Genomic DNA, 11,082 nt, shown 5'->3' with positions numbered 1-11,082 from the left:
TTAAATATGGGTCTTTACAGTCGCCGACCTGGCCCATAGTCTTTTGGCAGGAGGCTGGCAAGCAGGCCCCTCCAAAAGCCCGTGGCGAAGTTCTGTTGGCCGCAATACTCATACCCCCTCTATTTTTTTCTGTTTCTGACAATTTCTTGAAAAAGAACCTTCAAGTAAGTAGGGGTTGATCTGGAGACTTGCATTGAGAAAGCCGGTACTACTGTTTCAAAGGCATCCACTTTTAACAAAAATGGACAAGATATGTGTCAGGGCACTTACCTGTTATGCACTGCGTCTCTCCTGGCAGCCGGCACAGTCCCTTCTCAGTGCATGCCGGACGGACCCTCCGACGTGATCACTGCTGAGGGTGGAGACCAAGCATCCAACAGTAATATTACAGCGGTTTTGTTTGTCTAATTTCTTACAAGAGATCCAGAATGCTGCACCTCCCAATAAACTTCCCACATCGCCTAAAGGCTATACTTTGTCACAAGAAAAAAAATCTACATACCAGAGAAAAAATCGTCTGAAAGTACTGTACCACTTTCATGACTCCCTTTTGGATGGTCATGGAGGACAAAGAAAGACGCTTCAAGGGGGGGCGGGGCCGGACCGCCATGCTGACCGGTCGCATGCAGGAGTGGCTCCAGAGAAATCTGGCCTCTTAGGCTATTCCTGCAGCTCTGACACCCGCAAGGAGCCCAAGAAACTTGCTCGCGGCGGTGGACTGGGTGGCAGACCCCGAGATCGGGAGCTTTGGGACGCTGAAGGGCTGAATAAAGCTTCGGGGACTGCAGCCTACTCGAGTTGGGAGCGGGGTGGACGGCCACTGCCCTGTCTCCCTACTTGGCTGCCGAACGCCTCTGAGACGCCTGCCGGACCCGTTCCCCCCCCTGTGGGCCAGGGGGGTTATCCTGGTCCCCACTGCGGAGAGCTCGGGAGAGGTGGAGAATGAGAGGCACGGCACTCCAAAGACCTACCTCCCAAGATGGTGGCAGCGTGGATGCCTCATGAAGCCCTAGAGGAGAAGAGCCGTACAGCACACTAACCGGCACAATCATAAAGCAAGCCCAGCAATGCTGGCTTAAACTAAGAGAGCGGCAAAGAGCATCAGTGTTTAAGCTACAGGCAGAATGACACAGTAGCACCGCGATGGAGAGGAGAAAATCCCCTCAGGGCAAATCTCGCCCGCAAAGGCCTACCTATCCTGTAACCCGTCCTCCTGGGAAAAGAGCCTCACGGGCCTTAGCCTTAAAGCACCGACCACACATGCCAAAGAAAAAACGCCGACAGGGAAATTCACCATCTGGAAACCCCAGACCAGAGTGTCTCCATGCATGTGGACCAAGGATGATTCAGGCTGGAGGGGAACAGTACTCTGGCACTGCACTATGGACGCTAACAGGAACTCTCAAAAATGTTCCCCATCCTTGTCACTTACGGGGATATGCTGAAGCAGAGACCAGATCCATTGTATGAGCAATGTCACATATCATTTGTTCTGCAATATTAGCAATACGGCTGGTTTTTTTTTTTTTCTTGCTCTCTTCTGGTTCCATCTTCTTTATCATTTTCATTACTTCCTTTACTTTGATCTTGGAATGTGCAGTAATCTACTCATGTAAATCAACTCAGCAGAAACCATATAGGCTAGTTAAGCTTATGTAATTCTTTGTACATGTTTTCTCAAAGCCTTCTCTTACTCCACATGCTCCATGTCTGCAGAGGCTCTTTTATTTGGATCTTACATGTTTCCTTTGTTTAGATCACCTCAAATCTATAACCATCCTGTAGGCTTATTTCTGGTTTAAGTCTAGCACAATATGCAACCACTTAATCCCAGCCTAGCCAGACAAGAGATAGGAAAGAATTAACCTAACGTTTACTATATTGTAAAGCCGTGTTCATACAATGATTGCACATGTCATACTTCGTATCTATGTCACTCCTCTGTTTACCCTTTCCTGACATGTGCACCACGCTAACCCACTTAAACGAGAACCTTAACTATTGAAATACTAATCTCTCTAACATAAAAATGTGCCTGTTTATGTCACAACTTGTATTACGAATGTTCACCAATTCACCCTGATGTCGCTGCTGTGGCGCACCAAGGTTATTTGTTAATATTGTGCACAACAAAAATAAAGAATAAAAAAAAAAAAAAGAAAAGAAAGACGCTTCAAAGCATCCAACGACAATTCTGGTCGCCCTCTCTTCAACAGGACGTCATAGATGCTGGATCATGCACGACTTGTGCTCGTGCTAAAGGTCGCACATCTAAAATCAAGGAGATGAAAAACTGAGAGAAGTGCTTTGGAGGGGTCAGTTTAGGGAGCTCTCTCTTAACTCTAGATGAAGCACCTGGGCAGTACAATCCCCGCCTATGGATATAATTATGAAATCTTGGTCCGACCAAATCATATATGCATAAACACAAGAGCAAAAAATAGTGCAATATGTCAGGAAACCAAAAATTTATGAATAGTATAAAAATGCACACTCACATTTATAAGAGCCCTCTAATGGCTCCTTGCAAATGGCCTGGAGTGGAATAATCTTGGGATATAGATGCAGACATTTTTCTTTATATGGGTAGGTAAAATCCTCACCGTAGATATAAAAAACAAAATATAAAATATAGTGCACACCATGTGACTATAAAAATAGGAGATGTACTTGTGTTATGCTATGTATACTTGTTCTTATATATGCTTTTATTTATGGGAGTAATAATAAAGTTTAATCTATATTATACTCCTGGACCTTCCTGATTCTCCTGATAATAATCCATCATCTTCGTTGGTGAGGAATATACAAGCCAAGCATTTTGTATTGAGCAAAACCTTTGTTTTGCTCTCAGAAAAGTGAGCACATCTCATATTTTATATGCTCTTATAGCCACACAGCGTGCACTATATTTTATTTAAAAAAAAAAAAATTTTTTATCTACGACAAGGATTTTACCCACCCATAGAAAGAAAGAAGTCTGCACCTATATCCCAAGAGTGGGGATTATTCCCCTACAGGCCATATGCAAGGAGTCATTAGAAGGCTCTAAGAAATGTGAATGTGCATTTATATACTATTCATACATTTTTGGTTTTCTGACATATTGCACTATTTTTTGCTCTTGTGTTTATGTTACGTATGCATGCCTGATTTGGTCGGACCAAGGTTTCATCATTATATCCATAGCCAGAGATTGTACTACCCACGTTCTTCATCTAGAGCTAAGATATAGCTCCCTACACTGACCCCTCCAAGGCGTTTCTCCTAGGTTTTTATTTCCTCTACTCCATATCAATTACCAGACAAGAGAGACTCTGGTTTGGGAGCAATAGCTTACATTTCAACATTGGAAGCGCTAGAAACCTCTTTTATCTTTTTTTTTTTTTGCACATCTAAAATAGTTTGCTTACTACAACCCTTACCTATGCCATCCAGACCTTGGAGCCACATTACAACTGATTTTATTGTAGAGCTGCCACCATCACAATGATATGATACTGTTATGGTCATAATTTATTGCATGACAAAAATGACACACTGTATTCCTGTTAAAGGACTACATACTGCTAAACAAACTGCTTCTCTTTTCCTTGATAACATCTTCCGACTACATGGGATACCCGAATCTATTCTCTTAGATAGGGGAATACAATTTATTTCCCGTTTCTGGAGAGCGTTTTGTCAATCTCTCAAGATTTCGGTAGATCTTTCGACTGCCTTTCATCCCCAATCCAATGGACAAACTGAAAGGACAAATCAAACCCTAGAAACATATCTCCACTGCTATTGTACCCATTTGCAATCTGATTGGAAAGATTTGCTTACTACAGCCAAGTACAACTCCAAGCAACATGATTCCACCCACAGTTCCCCTTTCATGTTAAATTATGGTTTCCATCCAAATACCCTTCCCGGGAGTCCTTCACTCACACCAGTTCCAGATGTCGCTACACATTTACAGCATTTGACACAGGGTTTCAACAAGCTCAGCAGATATAACAAGAAAGCCAACAATTATACAAAACGTATGCTGATCTCAAAAAAAGAACACCCCCTGTTTAAAAGGAGAATCAACTTGTCTGGTTATCCATGAAACATCTCAAATTGTCTTGTCCGACTAAAAAGTTAGGTCCCAAATACATAGGACCTTTCCGTATTTTCAAACTGATTTCACCTGTCGTGGTACGATTGGAACTACCACATCAGTATCACATTCATCCTTCTTTTCATGTTTCACTATTTAAACCTGCCAAGGAAAATCCTCTTGCTTCCCGAGACATACCACCACCTGATCCCATCATAATAGACGGTGAATCAGAATATGAAGTAGAAGAAATCACAGATTAGCAAAAACGAAGAGGGATTTGGGAATACCTCATCCATTGGAAGGGTTATGGTCCTGAGGAGAGCCCCTCATCTTAATAGAACATTTCATTCTACACACCCTAATCGTCCAGCACCCATATGCCTCCGGAGACAGCATCCTAGAAGGGGGGTACTGTCAGGGTTACTCCCGCGCTATGTCTCTCCTGGCGGCCGGCACGCCAGACCCTCTGACGTGTTGACCACCGAGGGGGGGGGGGGGACCAGGCATCCGACAGTAATAGTACAGCAGTGCCGTGGCTTTTCTGATCTTGCCGCGGTCCGCTGCTAATCACACCAAACAATCCTAGACGCTCGCATGCCTAGAGAACTGCCTCTTAAAGTGTCAGATGCCTCAAATCAGTTTAACCAATGAAATAGGAGAGGTGTAAACCTCTCTCCTATAAAATCTCATCACATGTTCCCAGTGCTCAGTAATACTGAGCTTACTGTGGTGTTAACTTCAGTGTACCTATCCTGCCTTGTTTGACTTATCAGGTATCTGACCCTCCGCCTGTTTAATTGTCTCTGAACCTGTGCTACCTATCCTGACCCTTGGCTTGTCTCAACTATGACTTTTTCTATTCCTTTGGTACCTCGCCTTGGCTCACGCCTGCTTCCTGGGCTCCTCCTATCAAATTGGTAACAACAGGACAACCAATCCTGACAAGTTGTGGACGATTCAGCTCATCCAGTCATAGGTAAAATAAAGTCCGCCCTCTATGAATTCTATAGTTTTACATATCAGGATATAACAACAATCATCTGTTGCTTAGCAGGTCTTCAAATTGGTAAATACAACAAATGACAGATTACACTGTGTCATGATTTATTTAACAATAATAAAGTCAAAATGGAAATGCCATGTGTGAAAAACTAAGTATACCTTTTGATTCAATAGCTTGTAGAACCACTTTAGCGGCAATAACTTGAAGTAATCATATTCTGTATGACTTTATTAGTATCTCACAGTGTTGTGGAGGAATTTTCACCCATTCTTGTTTACAATGTTAATTCAGTTCATTGAGGTTTGCTGGCATTTGTTTATGCACAACTCTCTTAAGGTGCGCCACAGCATTTCAATCAGGTTGAGGTCTGGACTTTGACTGGGCCATTGATTCTTGATTCTTTTCTTTTTCAGCCATTATATTTTTCTGTAGATTTGCTGGTATAATTGAAATAATTCTCCTATCGCATGACCCAAATTCGTCCAAGCTTTAGCATCAGGCCCTTCCCATTAATTGTCCTCAGATTTGACTATAGAATACTTTGGTATACTGAGGAATTCATGGATGACTCAATGTCTGCAAGGTTTTCAGGTCCTGTGGCTTTGTAAACAAGCCCAAATTCATCACCCCACCATGCATGACAGTTGGTATAAGGTGTTTGTGCTCATATGAGGAGGTTTTCACCAAATGTGCGCTGTGCACTATAGTCAAACATCTTCACTTTGGTCTCATCTGTCCAAAGAACATTGTTCTAGAAGTTTTGTGGTTTGTTCAGATGCAACTTTGCAAACCTAAGCCATGCTGTCATGTTTTGGTTTTTTTTTAGAGAGAAGAGGCTTTATCCATTCCAAACAAACCATACTTCTTCAGTCTTTTTCTAATTGTGCTGTTATGAACGTAAAATTTTACATTAAACATGGTAACTGAGGCCTGTAGAGTCTGAAATGTTTTTTGCAAATTTTGCAATTTAAACATGGGGTTAATTTGCTGGGACGTTCACTCCTGGGAAGATTGGTTACAGTCTTGAATGTTTTCCACTTTTGAATATTCTTTCTCACTGTAGAATGATGGACTTTAAATTGTTTGAAAATGACCGTATAACCTTTCCCAGTTTGATAGGCAGCATCAATTGCTTCTTTAAGATAATTGCTGATATCTTTCCTCTTTGGCATTGTGTTAACACACACCTAAATGCTTCAAACCAGAAAACTGCTAAAACTTTGTCTTTTAGAGGTGGTCACATTTGTTGATGATCAATTAATCAAGGGCAATTAATCAAAATAATTATGGTAAGTAAAATTTAGTATTTTCCCTCCAGATTAGAGGCAGTGAACAACAGGGATAAACAAGCAATTCCTGAGGGTGGGCGGGTTTCATTTCACCATAGCTTGAAGCACCTTACATCCAAAAACAGAGCAGTGACGTATTTGCCGTGAGGCAAACAAGGCATTTGCTTTGAGTGGCACTTTCCATGGGGCGACAAAAAATGCCGTCCCCAAATGCCTGGTGGCAGGCGGCTAGCTGAGTTCCAAGGTGGGCGGCGAGGGAGTGCTGATTTGTGAGCTCTCTCTGCTCAGCTCCCCTATTCCGGCTCCCAGCATCACTCTCCGGTGCGCGAGGGAGCTGAGCAGAGAGAGCTCGAAAATCAGCGCTCCCTCACCGCCGCCTTGGAATTCAGCTAGCCGCCCAACTGCCTGCACGCCTGCCTCCCTCCCTGCCCAAGCAGCCCTAATGGACCCCAGGTAAAAAAGATCCGCCCAGCTTTCCCAAAAGTAGGGAGGCTGGGTGGATTTAAATTAAAAAATAATCTGTGAGTGTTGGGGGGGGGGGAGGGGTATGTGTGTGTGTCTGTATGTCTGTCAGTGTGTGTCTGTGAGTGAGTGTATGTTGTCAATGTGTGTCTGTGAGGGAGCCTGTGTGTCTGAGTGATTGTGTGTATCTGTGAGTGAGTGTTTGTGTCTGTGAGTGAGTATGTCAGAGTGTGTCTGTGAGGGAGCCTGTGTGTCAGTATGTGTCTGTGAGTGTGTCTGTCAGTGAATGTGTGTGTGTTAGTGATTGTGTATGGATATGCCTGTCAGTATGTGTGTGTCAGTGAGTGTATGTCTGCGTCATTGTGTATGTCAGTGATTGTGTGTGGATGTCTGTCAGAGAGTCAGTTATTGTGTGTGTGTCGGTCAGGTTGTGTCATATCAGTGTGTGTGTGTGTGTGTGTCTGTCTGTCAGTCAAAGTGTGTGTTAGACTTAAACAGGAAGAGGTGTAGCATTGACAGGAAGGGGTGGGGCAAATGTAAGTTAGGGTGTGCCCGAGTTTAGTCATGCCTAGGGCTGCACAGATCCAAAATACACCACTGACTCAGAGGCCTGTATATCTCATTTGTAATGCTTGGAGAAGGACAAGGTGTCGGCCTTGCAGATCTGTGCTGAATGTAGCAACTGCTCTGGTGGAAGGAGCTTTCAAGTTAAGAGGTGGAGTAACATGAGAAGACCTATAAGCTAGAGAAATAGCCTCATTTATCCATCTAGCTAAGGATCCCTTGGACACCACAAGATCTTTCGTATATCTGAAAAAGACTAAACATCCAGGCAATGATATTTACTTTATTTAAAGTTCTGAGAGAATGCTGGGGGCATAGTTTCTTGATTAGTATTGTCCTTTTAAGATTATTTAGGCAGAAATTAAGGGTAAAGCTTCAAAACAACCTTATCAAGATGAAAAACAAGATAAGGAGAGTTATCAGCCAAAGCAAGTATTTATCTGTATCTTTTGGCCAACCAAAACGTTTTTAAATAGAAGTGTAGACTCCTGTGTGGGGGATAACCCTTATAATGGAATCAGTAAATGAACGAACTAAGTCAGGAGTTTGTTAGGGTAAAGTCATGTCATCCCTAGTTGTCAGGAGTCCTTACAATAGAGATCATTAAAACATAACGTTTGATAATCAATGCAAATAAAATTGTTTGTTCAAACGCCCATCATACCAACATTTTCACCATGTGTAAATTAATCAATAAAATAAAAAATAACAAGTAAGAGCTTCAATGCTCTATAAGTCTTGACAGTTATGTCAGGTAGATGGAACAGAACAATGCTGTCCTCTACTGGTCAGACCGTATTGTGGTAGATTCTATTTGGCCTGTTGTAGCAAAAATGGGGAGCACTCAACTAAACAGTGAAATATGAGACTATAATAAGTGATGTTTCAGTATGTACAAACAATTCAAATGTTATGACTTTTGTGTTGTTTCACTGTGAGTAGAGGGTTCCTAGTGTTACCAATATTTCACTTAGCACTTGTGTCAGGGAGACTCTTGATACTATAGTTAATATGTATCAATGTTAAGAAAAGTTCAATTTTGAGCTGGAACCATCTACACATACTGTTGCAAAGTTTGCGCTGTGAGTCAACTGTTTCAGCAAGCAAGTGGTATTTACAGGGAGAAGGGTAATAGGGAGAGCTGATTATAGAGTCTAATAGCTTTCTATAACCAAGTTTATTTAGTGCCAACAATTTGTCTGGTAGTAAGATGGAAATGAGAGACTTCCCTGAAAAAAAATCTGGAGATAAGAGGATCTGATGCCAATCCCTGATGGTATAGAAAATGATAGCGGACACCAGAACTTTCAAAGATGCTGAACATAAGCTAACTGACGAAACCTGAATATTTGGTTTAAAAGCTATAGGAACCATGAAGAAAACATTTTCCAAATTCTGGAATAAACCTTGATCATAAACTTTGGAAACAACCAGAATATCAATAACCTCAGGCCTTAATTAAATAAATAAAAACATGTAAATACCAAAATAATATATATATTTTTAAATTAGATAAACTTTCCAAGACACCATAAAACTTGTACATGGGGGGTTTCTGTTGTACTCCAGAGACCTCACTGAACACAAATATTAGTGTTTCAAAAACGTAAAACATATCACAACTACATCATCAGTAAAAGTGCAGTTTTTGTGTGAAAAATGCAAGAAACTAATCTGAACACTAACTTTGGCCAGCACTTGTGACTAGGTTGCTACTTAAAAAAAAGATTTAAATACCCTTGGTTGTCTACTTTTTCAAATGGTAAGCAATAATGGGGGTAATTTTCATTCTTGGGCTGTCATATGGTCTCAAAGGCAACATTCCAAGTTTTGTTTGGATTAGAACATGTACAATTGCCTCAATCCTTAAAGGGACACTATAGGCACCCAGACCACTTTAGCTCATTGAAATTGAACTTAGTGCTGCATTCCAGTGGCTGTCTACCACAGTGTTTCCCAACCCAGTCCTCAAGGCACACCTACCAGTCCAGGATTTAAGGATTACCCAGTTTTGTCTAAGGTGTATTTTCTTTTTTTTCTAAAAACACCTTAGACAAAACTGGGTAATCCTTAAATCCTGGACTGGTAGGTGTGCCTTGAGGACTGGGTTGGGAAACACTGGTCTACCAGATTGAAATGGACGCTGCATAAGGATATCCAGCATCAGATTTTCCCCCATAAGAAAGCATTGATTCAATGCTTTCCTGTGGGGAGGTTTAATACACACGTGGCATTTGACGAGCATTCGCAGTAGCGCCACTTGTCGCGTTGATCGGCGCTGGGATAAGGTAAGTAAATAAAGCGTTTTTAACCCTTTACTCACATGGGCGGCAGGGCGCAGTGGAGTGGGGAGGCAGAGGGAGCGATGGTGTCAGGAATACAGCTTTGTATCCAGTCACTATGGTATCCCTTTAAGGGGTTAAACTTGTTGATTAAGAATTCGGATCAATTAATTGCTATTTGCTGCCACCTAGAGGCTAAAATCTAGAGCAGTGAGGCCTAATCTTTGTCATGACAGCTGTTGGGAATGATGGTTTTCACGATGATAGAATGATTTACCTACAAATCGAAAACAAGTTAACTTAGCACTATTTTAAAAGTACACTTTTAAATGATAGATATTTTTACTACCACCTTATCACCAAGCGTAAATATACCTGCCAATAACAAGACAAACCTCTTCAGTTGGTCTACTAACATTTGCTGCTTACAAACCGCTTAAAATCTAACCAAAATTGTCAGTTGGGTTTTTCCATCGGGTGCAGAGAAATGTCTTAGTGGTTTGTTTTGTTTAAACATAGGGAGATAAATCATACAGCCAATGCTGCCAGGCAAGGATGATAGGAGTTTGAGCACAGTCCTAATAAATGTGTTTTTAACTGTTTTTCTGTATTCCACAGCATTGTTCCTTTGCAGCCACCTTCTTAACGCCCTCTGTTATTCGAAAGTGTAAAAAAGGGTTGGAAATTAATGTTTTTTTTTCTCATACATTATTTAGTGCAGCTGTCTAAGAGTGGTGGGAGTCTGGGCACATGGCTAATTTTTACCACCTAATACATTTTTCATCACATCTAAACATTTTCATATATGTAGCAGCAATAATCCTTTCAAGAGTTGTTCCCATATCTAAAATAATGTCATTTGGGGTTGGAATATGCAGAATAAATTGACTGCACACTGACATGCATTCAAGTTTAATCAGTGAATATGCAGAATAAAGAGACTGCACGCTGACCTGTCTGCACTCAGATTTAGTCAGTGATTGGATTCATTCCACCTGGGATGAAATGTATGTTTACCCATTGTGTGCACTTCTGTGATTATAGCTCTGGTTCAGTGACTCACAATCCAATACACTATCATTTCCCCTCAGGGATACTGGGATATGTGGGACGCCTGCCATCATATCCAGTGAAAAGTTAATAATTTAAAGAAAGCAATAAAGCCAGGATCAGACTTCCATAAAATTCTCCAATGAATATATTTATTCTTGATCACCAGGAATAGAAAGTATGAACTAGAAGAACTGATGAACCAAACATTATTATTTTTTGTAGGCAGTGATCTTTGGAGAATAGAAAAAGGTGCCTGGTTTAACTGCTCATAGAAGAAGTTCGGTCAAACAGCATCTTCCCTAGATAACTGTTACCCCAGAGCCATCTTAGTCATAGAGA

The sequence above is a fragment of the Pelobates fuscus genome, chromosome 4, assembly GCF_036172605.1.
Source record: "Pelobates fuscus isolate aPelFus1 chromosome 4, aPelFus1.pri, whole genome shotgun sequence".
Lineage (NCBI taxonomy): Eukaryota > Metazoa > Chordata > Amphibia > Anura > Pelobatidae > Pelobates > Pelobates fuscus.
The sequence above is the reverse complement of the archived record's forward strand: the minus strand, read 5'-3'. Positions refer to the sequence as shown.